This window comes from Gouania willdenowi, chromosome 4 (assembly GCF_900634775.1).
Source record: "Gouania willdenowi chromosome 4, fGouWil2.1, whole genome shotgun sequence".
Classification (NCBI taxonomy): domain Eukaryota; kingdom Metazoa; phylum Chordata; class Actinopteri; order Blenniiformes; family Gobiesocidae; genus Gouania; species Gouania willdenowi.
Genome location: NC_041047.1, coordinates 41,860,351 through 41,883,401, shown reverse-complemented (window position 1 = coordinate 41,883,401; position 23,051 = coordinate 41,860,351). Strand labels below are relative to the sequence as shown.

At 36.7% G+C, this 23,051-nt stretch overlaps 1 protein-coding gene and 1 long non-coding RNA gene across 6 annotated transcripts in view; one reads left to right on the top strand and one right to left on the bottom strand.

Moving 5' to 3' along the window:
- naaladl2 (N-acetylated alpha-linked acidic dipeptidase like 2) overlaps nucleotides 1–23,051 on the top strand; it is a 703,949-nt gene that overhangs the window by 179,640 nt on the left and 501,258 nt on the right. The window lies entirely within an intron of this gene.
- LOC114462070 (uncharacterized) lies at nucleotides 9,108–12,757 on the bottom strand. The gene is made up of 3 exons (XR_003673912.1): nucleotides 12,657–12,757; nucleotides 10,380–10,479; nucleotides 9,108–9,498 (listed from the first exon to the last, which is right to left on the bottom strand). It is a non-coding gene; the product is annotated as an uncharacterized LOC114462070 (long non-coding RNA).

Genomic DNA, 23,051 nt, shown 5'->3' with positions numbered 1-23,051 from the left:
GATTACTTTTATTTTGAAGCTGAAAATAGAACAATTCTGTGTGGAGTTTGCATCTCCTCCTTTTGCTTCTGTAAGTTTTGTCAAGTCTGCCATAACATCCAAATGTTTAGGGTTGGTGTTGGAACTCTTTGGTGTTCAGGAAGTAATATTATTTAATGCATATTATGGTGGTGGTGCAGCAGTGAACACTTGTGGCTCACAGCTGAAGGCTTGGGTTTGAATCCTGGACAGGACACTGGGGACCTTCTTCTAGGGCTAGCGTGGGTTTTCTCAGGGTGCTCTGGCTTCTCCCTGCAGTCAAACTTAAGTTAATTACAGTTTCTAACATTTCCTTTAAGAGTGAATGAGAGCACAGATGAGTTTTAGTCTCTAGGTCAGCACTGCGATGTGTTCTGTCCTGGAAGTAAGTGTTACCCTTCATGTAAGGTGGGAGGGGACGAAGGCACTGACAGGTCCCTGTGACCCTGGACAGGTTTAAAAAGGTGCTGAATGTCAATGATTAAAGATAATCAAAATAGAAAACTATTCACCAATTAAATCCAAGATAACAACTACAAAACAAAAATAAATACTAATACTGACACTTTGCTCACACTTTTTAAAAAACTTTGGACAAAAAGATATGGAAAGGGCCATGAAATAACATGATTTGAATTCTATCTGAGTGGATACATGTTGGGAGGAGGATTGGAGGGGCTTAATTCCCATTTTAAAATTGTACCTTTTTCTGTTTATTTCTGATAAAATGGAACAAATAAAATGATTTCTATCACTCAATGTCTATTAGCAAACCACTGTACCTTAGCTTCCATACATTTAGTTGTTTATGTCAATGCTTTTTGGCGCTTTTCTTTCCAAGAAGCCAGTCAAAACAATTATTGCAGCTTCGTTGATATAAAGCTGAACCAGATCTTTATAAGGAAAACAATGTTACAAAAAGACTTTAATGACGACTTTTATACTTTGTGTCGACATTAGGGTAAAGGTCCATGAAAACATCATTAGAATTACAATTACTGCAGTTTTTAGGACATTGTTGACTAGTTTTTGTTAGTTTCTGATTCACACTAACCTACCTAGGTTCTGGCTTTGTAGACTGTGTTATTGGTGATGCTGTTCCCAAAACTATGGAGGCACAAAATCCACACTCTTATGTGCAATAAAACCAGTACCTCACTACACGGTAGCAAAGCGCTGGTGCATCATTTCAACCACATCACCACTCCCGGGAGACTAATAGACTCATTATCAATCTCTCCAATAGCAGACAGCAGCTAACTGGCTAGCGGTAATATGATGGTGTGCTTCTTCTAATTACAAAGCAATCAAGCTGCTAAATAAGCTCTGCTGAGGAAACCTGTGGGGAGACAGATCACGAACATGGGATCCGAGGGGCTTCATTGCCATTACACTGAAATCCACAGGATTAAGACAAGCTCAGTGATGAGAAAAGTCTCCAAGGCCTGTCGAAAAACGTTTGGGGCAACTGTGTTTGAAAAATGTTTCTTAAAACAAAAAGAAGGTAACAAGGTAAATGTGCCAGTAGCTGTCATTAAACCCTTTAAAGGGATCCTCCACTGTTTTTACTAACGGGGCCTAAAATCTTTGAAATGTCCTTAATAGAAGATCTATGCCTGACAAAATGCATTAAGTTACACCATATTTGTTTTATTAACTTAAACTGAAATGAGACTACTGTTTTCCAGTCTGTGTGCCGCCATGTTGAAATGACGACATTGATGATATGAATCACCCCTTCAGTTCATTGAGTTCTATAGGCACTTCAACTTGTGCTGCTATGGGTTGCTCTAAAAATCAATAAAAGTTAAAAAAGTTAATGTAAACCGCTTTTGTAGCAAAACCCGTGACCCGAAAAAATCTGTGACCGCAGGGGGCGACAGTTCTAACTGCTGTTTTGTAGACAGCATGAAAAAGAGAAGAGTGCCGGCTGCATGTCAATACAGGCAACCAGGATCCGCAGAATCCTGATTGTAGAATCCACTGCTGCTCAGAGTAGCTAGCAGTCAATTCACTGCTGCTCTAATGACCAGATCTTGCACAATTGGAACTTCATATATTTTCCACAAAGGTGACGTTTAAAATAAAAGGTTTGTCAAAATGTACAATTATTTTTCAGCAAAATATCTAATTTGAATTCAATAAATTGAAAAAAAAATTCAGGCCCTAAGTATGGCTACATTTATGAACTCTTAAACTGAGAAAATAACCGGCAATCAATGCTGTTTTGGCACCATGTATTACGTTTAATCTGATTGGTAGGTTATGATGTGATGTATTTGATTATTGTTTGTTCATTTCATTTTGTGTATTTTTACAATGTCCGTTGATCATTTTAAACAAAAAATTATAATTTACTCAATAATGGTTTGGTGTAGAAATTACTTTACTAATGTAGTTTAAAAAAAGTACAAGTACCCATGAAAGCAACTCAATTACAGTAACGTGAGTACTTGTAATCTGTTACTTTCACCTCTGATTTTTGTGTTCCATTTTCCAGCCAACTAAAACAGTAGATTTAAACCCCTGTGTCATAATGTGTGAGAATTTCTCATTTCAATTGTATTGTTTAAAGTCATGCAATTATTTTACTGTAAAATGTTGTCAGTTCCTTCAAATTATTAGGAAGAGAAACAACATACTGTTCCAGTTCAGAAGGTGTCAGTACAGTGAACATTTAGTATTGTTGTTCTTTATTTGCTCACCAAAGCTTGAAACACTGCTCTAAACATATCCTAGTGAAGGTAATAACAACTGTGGTCCCACCGCAAAGTGCAAGTGAGGAAAAGTAAAGGTGACTAAAGAAAAAAAGAAATCAAAGAAGGTATGTGACAATGGTTCATAAATCTTGAATGAGCACAGAATACTTTCATCTTTTGGTGCGCTTTGTTCAGTTAGTATAATTTCCACAGCAGAGACCATTGTGTTCTCTGCTTCACCCTTTGAATGTGTTACCCAGTCACACATGGATACGTGGTATTTTTAATGTTTAAGGTGCACAGTAAGCAGAAAGAGGGAGATACTGAGTATGTAATCAGAAAACTTGTATGAATAACAACCTTTGCAGAAGACAACTATGGTTTGATCCAACACATACATACATCAAAATGCATTATAACAAGAAAAGCCCTAGCTAATATAAAATGCATTTCAATGCATGCATGATAAAAGGTACAGTATGTTAAGATGAGCAACAAAACCAAAACGAATTCCTGTAAACTTAAATTCAAATGCACTTTGTCAGAAAACCAAAGAGAGTTTATGGTTTTGGTGAAGGATGGTATAAATAGCATAGTTGGGAAGAATAATTTTTTTTTTTCTTTTCCACATCAAATGGTAATAGATCTTTTTTTCTTTTGAGTTGAATGTTGTATTTAAAGCTATGAGAGCATCAGCACAGGACAGAGAGTTCATTTATTTAATTTATTTTATTCTGTCATGGTAAAGTTCACAATTGACACCCAACCTTTTATTTCATGTGCATTTTGCATTTCTCCTAGCTATTTGGGATTACTATTATTATTACTACTATTATTATTATAATAAGTATAATAACTATCTTTATCCTTGTATAGGAGGTAGTTTTTGGTATGCCCTTACTTGAGTACAGTGGGTTCTATCCTGCTAAATGACACAATAGTGACACCAGTGGTTCAAAATAGCATAAAGTGATTTATTTTCAACTGTAAACATTAGGGTAAAAATGGCAACATTTACCTTAATCCCTTTTTGTTTTACAGGAACAGTCCATAACACTTTTTTGGCCATGTGAAATGGCTTTTTTCGTCTTCGTTATCTCCACAGGACAGTTTGTCTGCCTGTTTAGAACAACCCTACTGGCTTTTGTGAAATGCTGCAGAGCAGTTGCATCCACTTTGCAAACAGATACACATTGCATTTCATGCTCCACACACGTTATTTTCTTGTGCCGCCTTGTCCTCCGCAACGCATTGGGTTTTTCAGATCAACCATCTCCAGGAGATGAGCTACTCTGCTTGTACGGACTGAGACATGGAATTGGAGTGACCCAAGATCTTTTGCCTTGTTGTGGATGGTGTGTGTTCTCCTCCTCTGAATCTGTTGTGTTAGCATCTTTGTCAAGAGCATCACGCTTGTGATGAAATACCTGAGCCACTACCATGCGAAACTCAAGAAACTTCATGATAGCCTTTCTTGGGGTTTGGATTTCTTCATTATTTCTGCGATACAGCAGCCAACTTTTTACTAGAACCAAGTCAGTAAAGTGCATTAGCATGCAAATTGTCCACTCATTCGGTAGTAGCTTATCATCCTGTCTGACAAGTCAAACCCGCCCATCTTGTACTCGCGCACAAGGCTTGGTTGTCTGACTGTCACATACTTTTTGTCTTTCTAGAACATTGCTGGCAAGTGCCTTGTGGCTGTTCAGCGTGAATAACAGACAGCATCACAACTGGCTTGTTGTCATAACACTTTACGACACACAGTTTGGCCCAGACCTGGAATGAGGTCTATGCCTCTTCAGACCCTGATATGGTATATAACGCCTTTTTGTCAATCTTTACAAAACTGTATGACAAGCACTCTTAAAATGCATAAGGTAAACCATAAAATTGCAAATGATAAGCCATGGTTTACAAATGGTATTGTTAAAGCATGTAGAAAGAAAAAACATCTGTATAGATTATATTTAAAACATAGAACTACAGAAACTGAAAACAGATATGTCATATTAAAATAAGTTCATCAGTATAATTAATAAGAAATACTATTATCATAATTTATTGGAGCAACACAGAAATGATACTCAAGGGACCTGGAAAATACTAAATGAAATAATTAAGAGAGGCAGGAAAACATCTAATCTGCCCAGTTTTTTTGTCAATGACAATTAAATCATAGAAAAGGAAATTGTAAATGCCCTAATTGTTTTTTCACTAACATTGGACCCACATTAGCTCACAAAATTCTAGAACCCAAAGTCACACAAATACTAAAATGTAACAGTTCTAAACAAAATCCAAACTCACTTTTAAGAGAGGGTGAGGAAAATGAAATTATAGAAATTGTTAAAAAATTCAAGAATAAAAGGTCAACTGATTGTTTTAACATTGATGTGATGATAGTAAAAGAAATTATTCATTATGTGGCAAAAACATGTACATACATTTGCAATCAGTCCTTTCTCACGGGCACCTTCCCAAGAGAAACAAAAACTACAAGAGTATAATTCATAAAAATGGAAATAAAAAATATATTTAACAATTATAGGGTTTGGTGTCAGGGGACCTGCATATGCCTGGCTGGAACGCTATCTTAGCAACAGATACCAATATGTACTGTACATATACACAATGTCGACTCTGAAAAAAACAAATCACACATTAGGTTTCACATATATTGGGTCCTAAACTGTTCATCATGTATATTAATGATGTTTGTGATGTTTTGGAAAACGTAAAATGTGTATTATATGCGGATGATACCAGACTGTACTCCTCAGGAAAGGACCTGAAACAGATCCTTGCTACAGTAGAAGACGAACTCACCGTCTTAAAAAAAATGGTTTGATCTAAACAAACTTTCAATGAATCTGAGTAAAACAAAATACATCATTTTTGGAAATAGAAAAATCAGTGATCATACAACTTTAAAAATTAATGATACAGAAATTGAATGAAATTCAGCAAATACATTTTTAGGAGTTACTATTGATGGAAAACTTAAATGGAAATCACATATAAGCATATTAAAAACAAAATTAGCAAAAACCACTGCTCTAATTGGCAAAATGAAAACTGTACTTGGCAAAATCTATTACTACATAACTCCCATATTCTTCCTTACCTAAATTATGGCTTGGAAATATGGGGAAACAACTACAAATCCAATACTCATCTTTTTTTCTTACTCCAAAAAATAAGAATAATAAGAATTATCACGAAAGCAGATTTCTATGCACCAACAAACCCTATTTTTGTAGAACTAAATTTATAGAAAATCCATGATCTTGTTCACCTTAACATTTTAGTAACATAATAATATTCTCCCTCCTCACATCCAGGAGGTTTTTGAACACAAGAAAAGTCAGTATAACCTCAGAGGAACCGACATTTTCAAAAAAGTAAAAGCTTGAACAAATAAAAAAGTCGATGTATTTCTGTAAGAGGTGTTAATCTGTGGAATGACTTGAAAGATCAAATAAAACAGTCCAGAACAGTCACAGCTTTCCAAAAGATGTATAAATTCACTATAATTAAAACATGTATAAGTTCAGGATGAATAAAGCAACTGATGAAAAGATATTAATAGATCCATAATTAATTAAATGACATGATTTCGTTTAAAAATAAAAATAACAAAATACTAATAACTGTTTCTAAATAGATATGTATTTCTCTTCTGTTGGACACTTGTTTATTATAAATCTTTATGTTTTTGTCTCATGGAAGTCTGTAAACAGGGTTAGGCATAACAAGTATTAACTTTAGCCTGAAGCCTTTCAGTCGTGATGTACACAAAATAATAGAAATGTTTTGTTTAATGGAATGAAATGACCGAATAAACTACTTCTATGTCAGGGTTTGGTGTAGACCCAAATGCAGGGAGAAATGGAGAACGCAGGCAGATGTAGTGTTGGTAACAGTCCTTTCTTTAATAAGAAAACCAAAAAATCCAAAAAACTAGAAGTGCAGCACAAAGACACCAGGGAACAAACACAGCAGGACATGAGGAGGGTAGACATTGATGAGACAGTACAATGATCCAGCAGCCATACCGGGTCCAAGCACTCAGCTAAATAGTGAGGGAAGCTTGATTGGGAATGGGCCACACCTGGGTGGAAAACATGAGGTAGCTAATCAGTCAGAAACCAAGCACACAGACATCACTGGGGTGGAGCCACAAGCAGGACTACCTGAAACACAGACAAGAGTTAAACACAGGAGGCCAGACTCAAACAGAATAAACAAAGACACAGAATAACTTAAAGAGGACCATAAGGGCTAAATACAAACAGAACCTGACATACTACTACTACATATGGTATTCATACCAAACTGCATTACGATATAACCAGAACTAACGGAGGAGTGGTCATTTGAAAAATAGCCCCCGTGACATGTACGGGGTAATGGGCCCCATATACAGTACATGTTGGCATGTGCCAATGATTTGGTACCACCAACTGTTGTAATATTTGACTTGCAAATAAATGAGAAATCCAGATTCTTGTTTTTTTTGGGGGGCCCCTTGGTGCCCCAAATCAAAAATTGAGCTTTGAGCGTTGGTGCTTACACATCCATAGCCTGCCAAATTTTAGCCCGATCTGTTCATGAGTAACAGAGGTGTAGCGATTTTAACTAGTGTACACAACAACAACAACAACAAGAACAAGAAGAACAAAGTGAGTGGCGTTTTGAGTCCAGTAGCCCGGCCTAAAAATACTTTTTTATAATTGTGGCAGAATAGTAATTTGTTCGAGAATCAGCAGCATCACCTGGGGAATTGCACCCCAGGAGTAAAAACCTGGTTTTAAAACCCAAGACGTTGAATATGTTTTTTTTTTTTCCTCCATCAAACAGTAATGGATGAATGCTTTGTATTTAAAGCTATGAGAACATCAGCACAGGACAGAGAGAGTTAATTTCATTTAATTTATTTTTATTCTGTCATTGTTACATTTTATGTCCAGAAAGGAGCAGAGAGAAGGAAAATTATGATATAACCTGGCCCTTACTTAAATCACAAACAGTTGGTCTGCCAAGTTTACACTAACTGAGATAATGACAGCAGCATTAATCAAAAAATAACAATTTCAAGGTCTGATATGCCTACTCTCAGCAAAACTACCAACACTCTATTCACCATGTTCATATTGTCTTATGAATCTTTATACATTCTCTGAAATACATTCAAATGTTAAAAAAAATAAATAAAATTGAATTCAATAACAGAAATGCACATATGCTTTAAGGTTGTTTGTGTAAATTAAATGTTCTTCGATGGTTCCCATCCTCTGAACTAAAAACATAAAAAAAAAAAAGAAAAAACTTTTGTAAATGTTCTGGTGATGCTCTATTTTTAGCTCTCAACATCATTGTGAGTGTCTGCAGCTTAATGAAATCTTTGTTTTAACAATCCTGCTTTAATAAACACTGCTTGTGTGCTCTCTGTACCTTGTTAATATTTCTTACTGCTCTTTTCTGTTATAAAAACAATGGTTTTATGTTGCTTATGTACGTATTTCTGCAGATTTCCACACAATAACAAAGATATGGCAAAATAAGAGAGCAATACAGTATTCTCATGACTGTACAGTTTAACAAAAACTTTACTTTGTTCAGAATAAAAATGTTCTTAGACACCTTTGGTTTTACTTGAGCAATGTGAGTTTTCCATGTCAATTTATCATTAACAATCACTCCCAGAAAACAAAATTCAGACACTCTTTCAACTTTAGCTCCATCTATGTTCAGAGAGATTTTGTTATACAAATCATGAACTTTGTTTTCTTTATATTTAAAGACAACTTATTTTCATCATACCATTTTTTTTAAATTCACCATTTCATTTTCTACACATACTGCCAAAGTTTGTAAATGTTCTCTGGGGCAAAATCAATTTGTGTCATCTGCAAATAACACAAATTAAAATGTTTAGGTCCCAATACTGAACCTTGTGGAACTCCACTTTCAATGTTTAAGCACTCAGAACTATGACCAAAGGAAGTAACATTGTTGTCTTTTTCTCCCAAATAATAACCAGTTCAAAGCGATACCACTTAACCCAGTAGTTCCCAACCTTTTCTGGGTTGTGACCCCATTTTCATATCACAAATGTCCTGCAACCCCAGAGACAAGTTTTTTTTTTTTTTTCCTATAATTAGTTTTTGGTGTCAGTCATAGTTTTTGTGTTACAAATACAGAGTAGGCAGGATTAGTGCACAAAGTGAAAAGAGCAACATTTTTGTCCAGAATTTTATCGAACTAGATTTAAACTTGAGAAAGTTTAAGTATAAGATGCATGGTTTCAATGTTTATTGTGTTTTTGAAAAAGAATAATTGTATATATATATATATATATATTAATCCAAGTTTATAATATGATTGCAGGTGTCAAACACTTTCTTTAAAATAAAAACCCAATAGTATATTTATTTATTTCTATTACTGTTGTAATTTTTTCAATGATTTTCATTAATGCTAAAGAAGTTCACCTGTTATTTCTGAAGCCAAACTGACTCTTACTAAACAATTTATTATTTTCTATGAAATTGTCATTTATTTGCAAACACTTTTTCAAAAGAGAGAGTTGAATCCTAGCATTGCTCGGTTTTCTCTCTGAAAGGTGTCGAGCTTATGGTTGTAGACACCTCCAGCTGTACTGTAATTAGTTTATTATTAGGCACTTTGTAGCAGAGAGCATGGAGAGTGAAGTGCTTACTCGGCACTTTCCACCTGACTTCTCGTCTTCACCGTCGCTCTTTGATGGTGCGGCTCACTGGGGAGACAAAATGTACCCAAACTGAAGTTGAAATAGTGAAGCTATTCTATTTTTCTTACATAGTGTTTATGTTTATTAACCCACAATGATTATGTAATCACAGTCTGGCTTTATGAGTGTGGGAGCTCAGCGTTACATACCTTAATGATGGCATATTGAGCTATATTTAAATTATATCAACCCATATTATACTGTATTTTAGTAAAAGTACATGATAGATATAAAGGCTCATATTTATTGAAAAAAAAAAAACAGTTTAAAAAATGAAAGAGAGAGGGAAAGAGAGAACACCAAATAGCAACTCTCACTTATATCAAGCATATGTTATATTTACCCTATTTTTCAGGCAACTGCTCACATCACATTGACAAAAATTGGCTTACATCAACATGTCATTTAGAAATTATGGGCTCTATTCTCCCATGCGCATAAGTCAGAAAAGCTGTTTAGCGGTGCTGTTTTTGGCTGTGCGCTATTCTCCCCCTGTACTTAAGTCAGTCACTGCGCGCCTCCATCCCAGTTACTCACTCTGGGTGGAGTGGCCCTGAACTGTGGCCGGTTCCCACAGAACATGTCATATGTCATTGTAAACAATGACATATATGGAAAGAAAAACTCAGTAATCTCCTGCTCCTTTGTGTTTCCATCGTGTTTGAAGGTTGCAGAAGGATTGCATATTTATTCAGAAGTTTCTTATATTACAACAAGGCAAGCACAAAAATAGCTTTAGTAAAAGTCGTCATCTTGTTTTCCAACTTGTTTTATCAGCTGGAACGCAGATAACAAAGCTGTGACGTCATTCCCAGCTCCGAATTCCGAGGTATGGAACGTACCGTGAGAAATAAAGACTTGTTATTGCATGTAGTAGCAAGGTGTACCTTCTGTACAGGAGTGGACTGACTTTTTTTTCCAGTGACGACAATCAGGTGTGGCCTGAGACCATGGGAAATCAACCAATTGTGTGACTCCGAGTTAAGCCTGTAAGAAACAGGGAACAATGTTTATGACTGTGTAAAATGACTGAAACACATTGGAAACATTGTCTACAACTGAAAACACGTACAGACACTGCTTTAGCCACAGAGTGGAGGTTTACAAGACATTTTTAATAATGTCTTGTATGACTGCATCATTGAATATGTTCCTGTGCTTTTGGTTTTGACAAGAAATGGCCGATATTTAAAATCCTTTCCATCACTAGTAAATGCTGTAACACTATCAACAAAGTAAATCCAGTAACACAACGCTTAAGAAAACATATAACCAATACTGCAGACATAGGCAACTGGGGCCCTCTATATAATTTTGTGCGGCCCCCAAAACTAAATTGTAATTCATGAAGTCGGAAGTTATATGGAACCCAACATAACACAGAAAACTCCAGAAACACAAAAAATGTCAACAAAAGTACACAAAATGATAACAAAGACGCATTAAACAACCACTTCACCACAAAATGACAATAACACAAAAAATATAACAACAACATACATAATGACTCGAAAAACACACAAAAAAGCAACAAATTTGTCTTATTGACAAGAAAATAGACTAAATGAATTTGAAAACACACAAAATGTGTAAAAACTTAAAAAACACAAAGAAAACTCACACAAAAAGGCTACAAGGACCTTTTTTCTTTCCTGTGTTAATGCTCAAATTGGTCAATATACTAAATGCTCACATAAATGTTGATTATGTGGCCCAGATATTCACATTTTTGGGTCCCTCGATCTGATAGAAGTTCCTCATATCTGTCATACTGTATTTAGGTTATTCAATATCTATGGAAAAACAATGCCAACTTATATTACATTTTGTGATAAATATCAACTGATTATATATATATATATATATATATATATAAACAACATGTGCCTTTATTTTCCCTCAGCATCCATGACTTTTACAGTCTCGTTTTCGCATTTTGAAAACCAAGAGAGCCAACTGTCAAGATTCTAGTTGTGTCAATGAGTCAAGGCTTTCAACCATTCTATGGAAACATGTGAGGCTATAAGCTTTTTGGTTATCTAACCTCTGCAGGGCCAGGGGACAGTGTTCCATGGCAGTGGAACGCTCTAGACAGAGGTTAGCTAACCACTGATGATTCCCCTCGGGGAAAAACGATGTCTGCACACCCAAACAAGGGAGAATATTTGTTTTCAAATGAAAGGCAGAGGCAGTGTTTTTATTCAGCGGGATCTATTTTACACATTTGATCATTGGGAGCTACAAATATTCATGTATTAATAATGGATTCAGTCATGCCAAACCAAAACCTGAAAACTCTACTATGAGCAAAGATGGAGTTCAATGATGTCACAATGACCTTTCTTTACAGTTGTTTCTTTTGAAGCTTAAATCTTCAGGTAAATGTCATGTGTAATCATGTCAGGGTTGGGATCAATTATTGTCAAGCCAATCTCAATTTTTGTGCTGTTCCTGACTTGAGGGAACTGCTCTTTATTGGATGGGGATTCCTGGACTTCACTCAATGAACCAGACCTTCAATTACTTTTTCCTTTTATTTAACGTAATTTCTGTGGGTCGGAACATCAGTTCAGGTGAAAAACCTCAAAAAGAAAATACACAGTACAAAACCATTTATACAGCCATTTGTGAATTGAAATCAAATTTAGCTTTTCACCCTTTTAATCTTACCCAACATATTAATTTATTGGTATTTTAACATCTTTGTCTGGTATCCATTTGCCCAGTTTTAACAAAGAACCAAACCAAATCAAATATTTATTCATCCTTCTTAACTAAATTCTTTAACAAAATCAGATTGTTAAAGTAAGTTAACTTAGTACTTTTAACTCAGGTATTTTTAAACCACAGCATTTTTAACAATGTAAAACATTTTTTTACTTACTTAATTAACCAAATATTTGTAACCATTGTATCTTAGCTTATCTCTGCAGTTAACATGGCACTGGAAATAAACATAACCCTTTAAATTAAACAAGCATCAAACTCAATAATAATCCTTGCATTTGCCAGTAACCAGTAAACAATTTGCTAAACTTTACAAATAAATTAAGAAGAAAAAAATGCATTCAACTTAATTTTTTCAATGCCAAACAATGTCAATCCGTTTCCTGTCTATTTTAAATGAAGAAGTTTTTTATGCTTGTGGTTATGTAGGTGCTTACCAGCTGCCCATCCATTCATAATAAGAGTTTTTGCACAAAGTTCAGTCCCAGCTGAGGAAACAGAACTTTCTTCTCCGAGGCATGCACTGCCATTGCCTCAGTGCTCCCACAGTGGCTGGTTTGTGATTAAAAGAATCAGGTGTGCACACTCACATGTGGGAGGGGCTTCCACAAGGCCCCTCCCCTGCTTAGCAGGAGGGTGAAAGGCAGCTCACAGGCAGTTTGACAGAACAATTATATTATTCAGTTACAATTATGTCTTCAATTATCCATGTTCAATTACAATTTGATTACAATTACAGAGACCAGCACTTTTACCAATTACAATTAAATTACAATTATTTTTCATCTTCAGAAAGCCAATTACAATTACAATGAATCACAATTATTAAGCCTGATAAAAAACAACCTAATGAAAGTTAATCTTCCTCTTGTGTTAGTGTTTCTGTGTCCTAAATCAGCTGTAAAATACACTCAAAACAAATATCTATCATCTCATTTCTTTCCTATTTATTTGTTACCTCGTTACGCTTCCGAATCAATGAAAATATAGGTTTTAATATTTTTGGTGTTGGCGTCTGAGCCTTTTTTGTGTCAGTCTACCCATCAATTTCAATTTTTTTGAAATGATAAAATGTGGGAAAACTTGATGTAAAACAAATTTTAATAATTAACTACATATGTGTTGAACTATGTAACATGGTTCCCCAGTTTTGAGTTAAATTATAATAGACAATTATAATAGAATACAAAGTGTATTATCTAAACACAATTACAATTTAATTAGGAGTTCGACAGCAACAGATATTTTAAAATTACAATTATAAATATAATTATGCCATAATTGTAATTAATTATCAATTGCGTGATTACAATTATAAATGACCCCAACCCTGAATCATTTAATGCCACAAAACTAAATAAAAGCTTGAGCAGAAGCTGTAGAGAGTGGGCGGAGTTTCTTCTTTGTCTTATTTCCTTGTTACTGTGTCCCTGGAAATCTCCTTCTTCAGCTCCATGAGCCCAAAGTGACCTCAGTGAAACCTTTTAGGGGCCTGGGGGCTCCTCTGGAAAAGTAAGGCGGGGGCACTTCATTGCATTCTCTCCATTTAGCTGCAGAGGGCAAATAGTGGAGGAGTGGGTAATTGAAGGCAGTTCATTAGATTCTGATCCGGATGGTCCCTGAGGGCCAGGCAGGAAGCTGTAGGGAGAGAGATTCATGCTGGGCAGAGAATTAGATGGAGATTTGCTGAAGGCTCAGGCTGCTCTGAGTGACTCCTTACTCATCACACACTAGAGACAGGCCAGCTCACAGGCTAACACTGTTCTAAAGCTCCCATTATGAGCTGAGCAATGCTGCGCAGCAACACACTTTGCGTCCTCATAGGAAAGGTTTCACTTGATGGAAAAAGTAAGCTTGTAGTTCCTACTAGAGCTGTAAAGGGGTCTCAAAATTTCGACCCCACACGTCCCGAGCTTGACATAATACAACTGAAACCCGTCCCAACCTGTTACGGACTTTTACACACTTTTCAAATCTGTGCACACACATCTCAAGAACAAATCGTTTTTACATTTTTTAAACACCATTTATTCATTTTCCAGAGGCCAGCATTCCATTCACCATTGGTGTTGTCCAAAACAGGTCTCTGTTGAGACTGCAAAGGCCACGTTACATGATGTTTTTAAATTCAGAATCAGTTATTCCTGATTAAATCATTTGGAATTAAAATGTTCTGATTCGTGTTTACATGGAAATAGTAATTCCAAATTGAGGTATACATGGAAAACAGCTTTATTCAGCTTTATTCAATTCTCCTTTAGGTCTGTGGGTTGGGAAAAGTTCTGACAGGTGGACTGGGAAATCACTTGTAACAAGCACATCATACATTGTTTTATATTGGTATAAAGAAACTATACTATTTTTGACAACTACGGTTTGTCTTTTGCTAATACTTGCCTATTACATCATTGTATCTACAGTAACAGCTCCAAGAATAAGTATATATAATAATAATAATAATGGAAATGTCTATATGGTTTAATGTGTTCATTTGTACTCCTGTAATAGGATGTCAAAACACAGCTTAAACACGTATTACAATAAAATGCTTGATATATTATTAGTGTGTTCCAATCCAGTTTGATATGAAGGGATTTTTGAAAAAAAAATCAATCTGGCCCTGATGAGTGTTCATATCATATTTGTATTTGGCAATTGTTCTCATGGGAGTTTTTCTTTTTTCTTCCAAAACTTGCTTTGTCCTGGACTCCTCCTAGGCTATTAATGCAGCACCAATGACACGTATGTCATCTCATAGGGGCAATGTCAAGGATGTGCAGTTGACCTTTTTTAGAGCCAAAATATCAAGGTCAAGGTCGTGTCAAGTGCCAAAACCCAACATTTTTCATATCTCTACAAATATTTATTGTACAAGTTTGATGCTGACATTTATGAAAAGCTCATCTCAAGTTGAGTATTTTATTTAACTGGACCAAAGTTGTACTACCTACCAGTAAAAAGATCGGTAGGGGTCAATGTTCATGACACAAAAAAAAAAAAAACATTTTTACCTATAATTTGGCCACTGGTACGATTGAACAACATTTCCTTTCAAAGTGTGACCTTGACCTTTGCTCAAGGTCATATTGATGGTCAAGAACTCCTCAGAAAAGTGAACAAAGTGAATCCTTAATGCAAGGACGACGAAGCTCAGCCAAAAAACAAAAAAAAAAAAATACTTTTTCCGTATAATTTGGCCACAAATTAAGATACAGTGCTCAGACTGGTATCATTGAACAACATTTATTTGTGAACTTGACCTTTGATCAAGGTACTATTTAAGGTACAAGTCAGTCTTCTGTTTGTCCTGCATTATTACTTTTTATTTAAATAGTAAAAAGAACAAACTTGTCAACAAATCCAGATACAGGTTGTCATTTTCAGCATTTTTTTTAAATTTTCAATTGCCAAATAATAATAATCATAATAATAATAATAATAATAATAATAATAATAATAACAATACATCACATTTGTATAGGGCTTTTTTTGGACACTCAAAGAGGCTTTACATGGGTAACAGGACAAAATAAAACTCAAAACAAAACAAAACAAAAAGAGGTTTATGGAAAAGCCAGTTTTTTGCCTTGTGAATACAGATCTTGCCTAGTTATATTTGTTCTCCAACTCATGACACTTATGCAGTCCCTCCAAACATTTGAGCTGTTGCGATCACAACTCTTCTGCGCAGCCATCTGTCTAAGCCCAGGTCCATCTGCGTTGGTACATCAACATTTACGTTTTTAAAATGTTTTAATTTACAAATGAATATTACAGCTAAACATCAAGCAGTACAATTCCTAATGTGTTGCATGAAAGTGGAGGTAAATTGTTTTGCACTGCATGTATTATTGTGGTGAAGTACAAACGACAGACAATAAAGTGACCCTTAATGAAGCAGTGGCAAGAAAGAGAGAGTGAATGAGTTAAAAAATGATACATTGTAAAAGAAAGTAATTGTCAAATAAATAATTATTTTTATATTTTAGTGGGAATATAGGTACAGTAAATATGGGTAAACTGTGACCTGTGCACATGCTTGTCAAGTGTCACTGAGAGAGCAGAATATACCCAGTAGTCTTAAATGTATAAAGGGATGGTTTTTGGGAGATAATAATCAGTTATGAAATAGATTGAGGATTGGGTTTGTACATGCACTGCAGTAAACATTCCCCCTTTGTAAGAGTGGAAACCCTTTAGTGAGGAGATTCTTACAGGAATAACATGACAGTGAGACTTGTGTCTGTGTGGCATCACAGAATGTGTCTGGTTCTGTGTCTGTTCTGGTTCATAATGGTGACGTTTTGTCAGTAGGATGGAACATTGTCTGGGTCTTCTTTCCTGTTAGCCGAGAGGAACCCTGCTGTGCTGCTTTTTTGTCGGACTACTCTGAATCACAATCCCATCATTTCCTCCAGTAATCTTTATTCACTCTCTGGCTTTAGTCTTTTTTTCCTTAGAAAAGGAATATGAAATCAGTAGCATCCATCTCATCTGTCACCTAAAGCCACGCCCCTGCTGATTATCAGTTTGATAAAGATGAAATGCTGCAATAGAATTGATGAAATTTTCAAAAGCAGAGACGTGTGCGAGTCCAGATGCTCAAATAAAGGGCAATCCTGTGCGATGTTGAGAGAAAGCCTCTTTGACGGTTACATATGTTAATGGTTTCCAGCGTAAAAGAACAAAGAACAAAGAAAAGTTTTCTCTCCTTCATTCAGCTCCAAACGTGTTCTGCAGAACTTGGGATGCTTTTATGGATCTGACGGTTTTATTCCTCCGTGCCCTTTAGTTTTGATCTTTCTTCTTCACTCATCTGGCTGTAAAATGCAAACCCCTTCTTCTCTTTCATTAGAAATCCTTCTCAAACATCCTTGCTGCATTTCTTCATTACTTTCCTCTCTTTTTCTCTAATTCTTGTTAAAGTGTAGAGGAACTTACCCACTCTTAATTTGGAGAGGTACATATTATCTCTGACCAGAGTTTTACCCAGGAGAAGAAAAGCAATTTATTTATCTTCCAACCTGGTTTGACCTCTTTTTGTTCCAAGCAGATTGCCTTTAAACAGGTTTTTTTGAGGGCAAATCCAAGGTCTTGTTTCATGCACGAGTAGATGTGCCATTTTCTCCCCATCAATGCCATACCACTGATACCGACCCCCCCACATCCTACACCCCACAGGACCACCCGACATGGTTACACAAAACTGAGACATTTGCTCTGATTGTTGGCTTCTGAGCAGTAATAGGAAAAGCAGTATGCACATGTCTGTGCACGTGTGTGTGTGTGTGTGTGTGTGTGTGTGTGTGTGTGTGTGTGTGTGTGTGTGTGTGTGTGTGTGTGTGTGTGTGTGTGTGTGTGTGTGTGTGTGTGTGTGTGTGTGTGTGTTGGTTTTCCTACCCTGGTGGGGTCCACCTCCTGAAATATCACTCACGCCGTGGGGACCGATTTTCCGACCGAGTGCTGGTCCCCACGGGGAAAATTCAGGTTTGAACTTTTTCAGTGAGTGTTAGATGTTTCAAGTGATTTGTGTGTTCCCTTAAATTTTTCATGATTTTAGAAGTTAAAATCAGATCTGTATGACCTTCAGAAAGGGACGATCCCATAAGACACCATTCTGTCATTGGTCCTCACGGTGTGATAAAAACGTGTGTGTGTGTGTGTGTGTGTGTGTGTGTGTGTGTGTGTGTGTGTGTGTGTGTGTGTGTGTGTGTGTGTGTGTGTGTGTGTGTGTGTGTGTGCGCGTGCGTGCGTGATGTCGTTCGACAAAGCAAATTTGGTCACGTGATACCTGGGGGTGTGGTTACAGCAAACGATGCACTGCTATCAATGCCCAGGTTGAGTAAAAAACAAAGATGGCTGATGTTTAATGTTTGGTTCTTTATCATGTGCTTATCACAAGCTCTTCATTCTGACCACAGTGGGCACAAAGCTCCAAACTTCCTGGATCTTCTCCCCCTTGGTTTCTGGCTCTCTGGGAGTTCAGCTCACCAAGATGCGTGTTTAGTGAATGGATCACTTCCTGAGTAATCACTACGTCATAGTTTGTCCAACATGAGAGGGAGTTTCAAGTGTTTTTTTTATTGCATCTACAGCTTCTACATCAGCTCATTGAAGCTGTCTTGGTACTTTAGGTAAAACATCTCTTAAACCATCTAACGCAGTGACATGGGGCTAATTTACTAAAATGTGTCCGTAAAACACAAAACCTAACACGAACAATGAATCGACAGTACACTTAAGGAAAAAGCAATATGAACTGTACGTGAGATATAAAGAAATACATGTTTAAGGGTGTATTCACACCGGTTTAGTCTCAGACTCGGTACGAATGGGCAGAGCACACAATTATATCACTTTGGTTTAGCTTGCTTTGCATTCAGAGCGTAACTATTGATCTGCTACCAACAGTTAACAGTCAAGTTACATGAGCTATCAACTTGAGGGGGTCATTACTACAGTAGAGACTTCTCTCTGCAGAAAAACAGAAACCTGAAGAAGAGGCTCTCATCAATGTTTCAAAGCGAGCTCTTAAGAGTGCTCAGAAACGTCTGCCTCAACCGTTTATTTATTCACAACATTCAACAATGAAGCAGCAACAACTTGCCATGCTTTTTGTGTTTTTAAAGCCCTGTTTTGGACTGTCGTCGGCTCTTTTGACCGCCCACAATGCCGTTCACTGTACATCATCACCAATACTTCCAGTGTTTGATCCGCTCTACACTGGTTGTGTAGGAATCCTAATTGCTCTAAGCTTCGATTAGAAACGCTCAGAGAATGGCAGAAGCATTCGCTCTTGAATTTGTCTGTTTGATTCGCTCTCGACCTGTTTGCGTATTCACATGGACCAAAGGAGAAGAACTACCAAGCAAATGAATCATAGAGCAATTTACCCGCTCTAGGGTTACAGATTTTTGCAAAATAAAAGCGATATTCCTAAATGTCGACAAAGTATATTCGCTGCAAGAAGATGGAAGCTCAAGACCTCCTTATAACACTCCCTATTCCTTCGTTGTTTCACATCTAATGTGGCACTAATACATTTAAAGCATAATGCTAAGAACTGTCCTGGTCTCCTCTTCTGTTTACACATACCACTCTATGTTTTCTCAGAGAGCAGTGGTCATGTGACCAGGTACGTCACGTTCAGTGACGTGTATTGGTGGGAAAAAGTCTTTCCACGGCGCTTTTGCGGCACATTTCAATATCGAAACGTCTGAAATTCCTCTTCAGGAAAGCGTCAAAACTTTTTAGCGATATTTGAGTGCTTTTTTGAAATTCAAGAGTTTCCATCACCACTTTTTATTGCGCTTTTTAGATTTTGCGCATTTCCAAGGGTAATGGAAACCCAGCTTTTTCTCTCTATCTCTCTCTTCATGTCCCAGCTACACAGACGAGGTTTGGCGTTCAGTCAAACAATCACTCCTGTCGAGTCCCTCCAGAAATCTGTGTTGTTGCCATTGCAACTATTAATGCAAAGTTAGCAAATTATTTCCACAATTTCAGAGCATCCTCTGATTCATGTCCAATTACCGAAACATTTCCAGTATTTTAACCAATCTGACCAAGCCAAGAGTGTATCACAACAGTCATCATGACTCTACGGACAGGTGTTGTGACACATTATATCGATCTCGTAGCACAACATGGCTGAAGTCCATGAGTAAATTCAGACTCTAGGGGTATTAGCCACCATCAGATAGCAAAGCCAGCAGTTGATGATGACTTTAAGATCTAAAATGATCAAAGGTTATAATGTGAATTGAAATTTTACTTAACTTCCACTTTAAACTATCATGTATTCAGTACTGATGTACTAGTAGTGATGTTGATTCTAATTTACTGCCCCCATGCACAAATTTAAGCACACATGTAACTTCTGCAGCAACATTGTAGCAAAAGTCACAGAACACAACCAATCTCGAGGCCGATATTTACAGATCCCACATGGAAATACACATCAGAAAATACTTTTGCTCCAATAATGGCTTCATAGTTTATACCTGATAATCTTAAAAGTGTAAACTGATCTGTTTTTGGCAACTAATAATCAGATTTTATATTTATTAAATATTCTGTTTCTATTGTTTAACACATCAGTGAGGATTGCGTTGGTACCTGTACTGCAGTAAATATTCTCCTTTCAGAGGGACAATCCTGCATGGAAGAGATTCTTACAGGAAAAGTAACATTTATTCTTTTTCCTAAAACTTCAATTAGACTCTGATTAATATTCTCTATTTAAAATGTGATGAAAATGATCCATAGCTTGTTAAATTGTTGTGAATTGAGCCCTTTTCTGTATTATTATGCATAATTTAAAAGGAATCCGTTTTTTTCACCCTTAATATATTCCAACTTTTGCCGAAATTATGTTTTGAAAAAATCTGTCACAAAATCAGTTGTTTTAGGCCACAACATTCACACAAATTGGCTGTGAATGAATGGAGGGATTTATTACTTTGATAGTCATTTTGAGCTCAGAACCAGCACTGATCAGCTGTGTGATTTGCACACTGCACAGTGTGTTTTGCCTGAGCACGTGTGACACAGTGTGCTGGACACAACCGAGGAATGAGGAAGTCAATGGACCGACAATAAATTGTGGGCATTATTGTAAAAACAATACATTTCTATGTCTATTTACAGGGGTAGTATTATGGCGTATAATGGTTTTGCTACAGTGTTATACATTCATTTAGCCTCATTCAGAGGGCCAAAGTTGAAAAGGTTTTGTTTCCTCCCTCCCTCGTTATTCCACATTTTGTAAAAAAGTCAGCTCCAAACGGGCGAGTTGGATTTTTGCCCCAATATTACATCATAAAGGGGGAAACTCCTCCTCCTAGCAATCCTGGCTCCTCCTACCCGACATAGGAATGTGAGAACGTGAGCTCCTCCCTCTCAAACTATCTCACAGGTAAAACAAACACTGAGGTTTAATATAGAATATACATTATATGTTATTGCCAAATATGTAAAGCTACATAAACAAAATGTGTTCTCTGCATTTAACCCCTCCATGAGGAGCAGTGAGCAGCCACGGTGTAGCATAAGGTACTGATCAACATCCCACAGTGATGGACCAGGGAGATTAGAACCAGTATAGATTAGAACCTGCTCCCTTAACCACTAGTCCCTTTATCTACAGATATATTTACATTCAGTATATAGATAATCCAGTATGTAGATAATCCAAAGCGCAGCGTGAGTGGTCACAATCAGTTCCATTTTTAGTTGCAGTTATACCACCTCGTATCAACTTTGACATGATCTGACGTGTCTGTGACTTAATTCGACGCAGTGGTTGGACAAAACTAATGATTAAGATCTTAAATGGACTATTCCTCTGGTTAGAGGTGAGTAGAAGAAAGCGACATAGCAGCTCCGCTGAGTGTTTGACTCAGCTGCTGCTGATACAACACACACACACACACAAACACACACACACTGAAGCATTGTTTGCTGGACACACAATCACAACAGCTGCTTAAATAGCCATGTTTTTTACTGTAATGTGCAGTTCTTTGGCTCATACATATGCATGAATGCCCCAAAAACTACCTGTTTTTAGAAGCGTCATGAAAGTGACTTTTCAGAGGCTAAAATTAAAGAAAACAGGAGAGTTTGGGAGAATAAATTTCAAATACTATGTTGTTGGGGTTCTTAGAACAAATGGAGATGTGTGAAAAATAGCATAATACTGGACCTTTAAGCACCTTCATGTATTTTTGTATCAATTCTGTTGCCAACATGAATCAATAAATTCAGTGTATTCCCTACACTAAGGAAAATAGTGTTATTACAGTTAGTTTTTGCACTCAATCAAAGCTGAGATGGTTTTGAATGTGGATGGAGAAGGTAATGACAGTGTATTGACATTCCTCTGTGTGAAAAGTTGTTTTTGAAAGTCGAGAAAGTTGAAAAATATTAAACACTGAACAGTGCTTTCAATGTGTGTATCAATCACACAGCAAACGTTGAAACCCATAATGCATTAGTCCTATTCACAGGTCACTGGCCTTGACTTCTCTTCAAAAACTAAGTAATTCATTATGAGGGCATTCAGAATAGTTGTTTTGATAGCAACCATTTCACAATGAATTAAACCTGAAGGTAAAGTTTTCTAAAAGCAAATGTAATTATTGGTTGACTAGTGAAATGTAGTGAATGACATTTCAATGCTTTTCTATGGTGTTTCGCCTGTTGTTTGCACTGCTTTATATGAAGTCCAACATTTTGAGCTGAAAACGTTTTTCAGCTTGGTTGGGGATACAGTGGCTGATTTGTCCTTGTGTGTGTTGCTCCTAAACATCTGAAATTAAACTGACTGTGACAGGCGTGTATGTGTTCTAAACCTGGTATTAACAGTGTTGGCCAATAATGCGCGTTACCGTGCCATTGTTTCTCTTGACAGTAACTAGTACTCTCACACAATATTTTTATTAGGCCGGGATACCGGACTCAACACGCCACTCACTTTGTTGTTGTTGTGTACGCTAGTTAAAATTGCTTCTCCTCTGTTATTTGTGAACGGATCGGGCTGAAATATGGATGCTATAATCTATAGATGTGTACGCATCGACGCTCAGAGCCCGATTTTCTATTTGGGGCCCAGGAAAATGAAAGTCAATTTCTCATTTATTTGCAAGTCAAATATTTCGACGGTTGGTGGTACCGAATCATTGGCACATACCAATATATAAATGAGGCCCATTACCCCGTACGTGTCATGGGGGCGCCAGCGGGGCCCCAGGGACCCTATTTTTCAAATGACTACTCCTTCGTTAGTTCTTGTTAGTGCAGTTTGGTATGAATACTCTATGAATGAATAT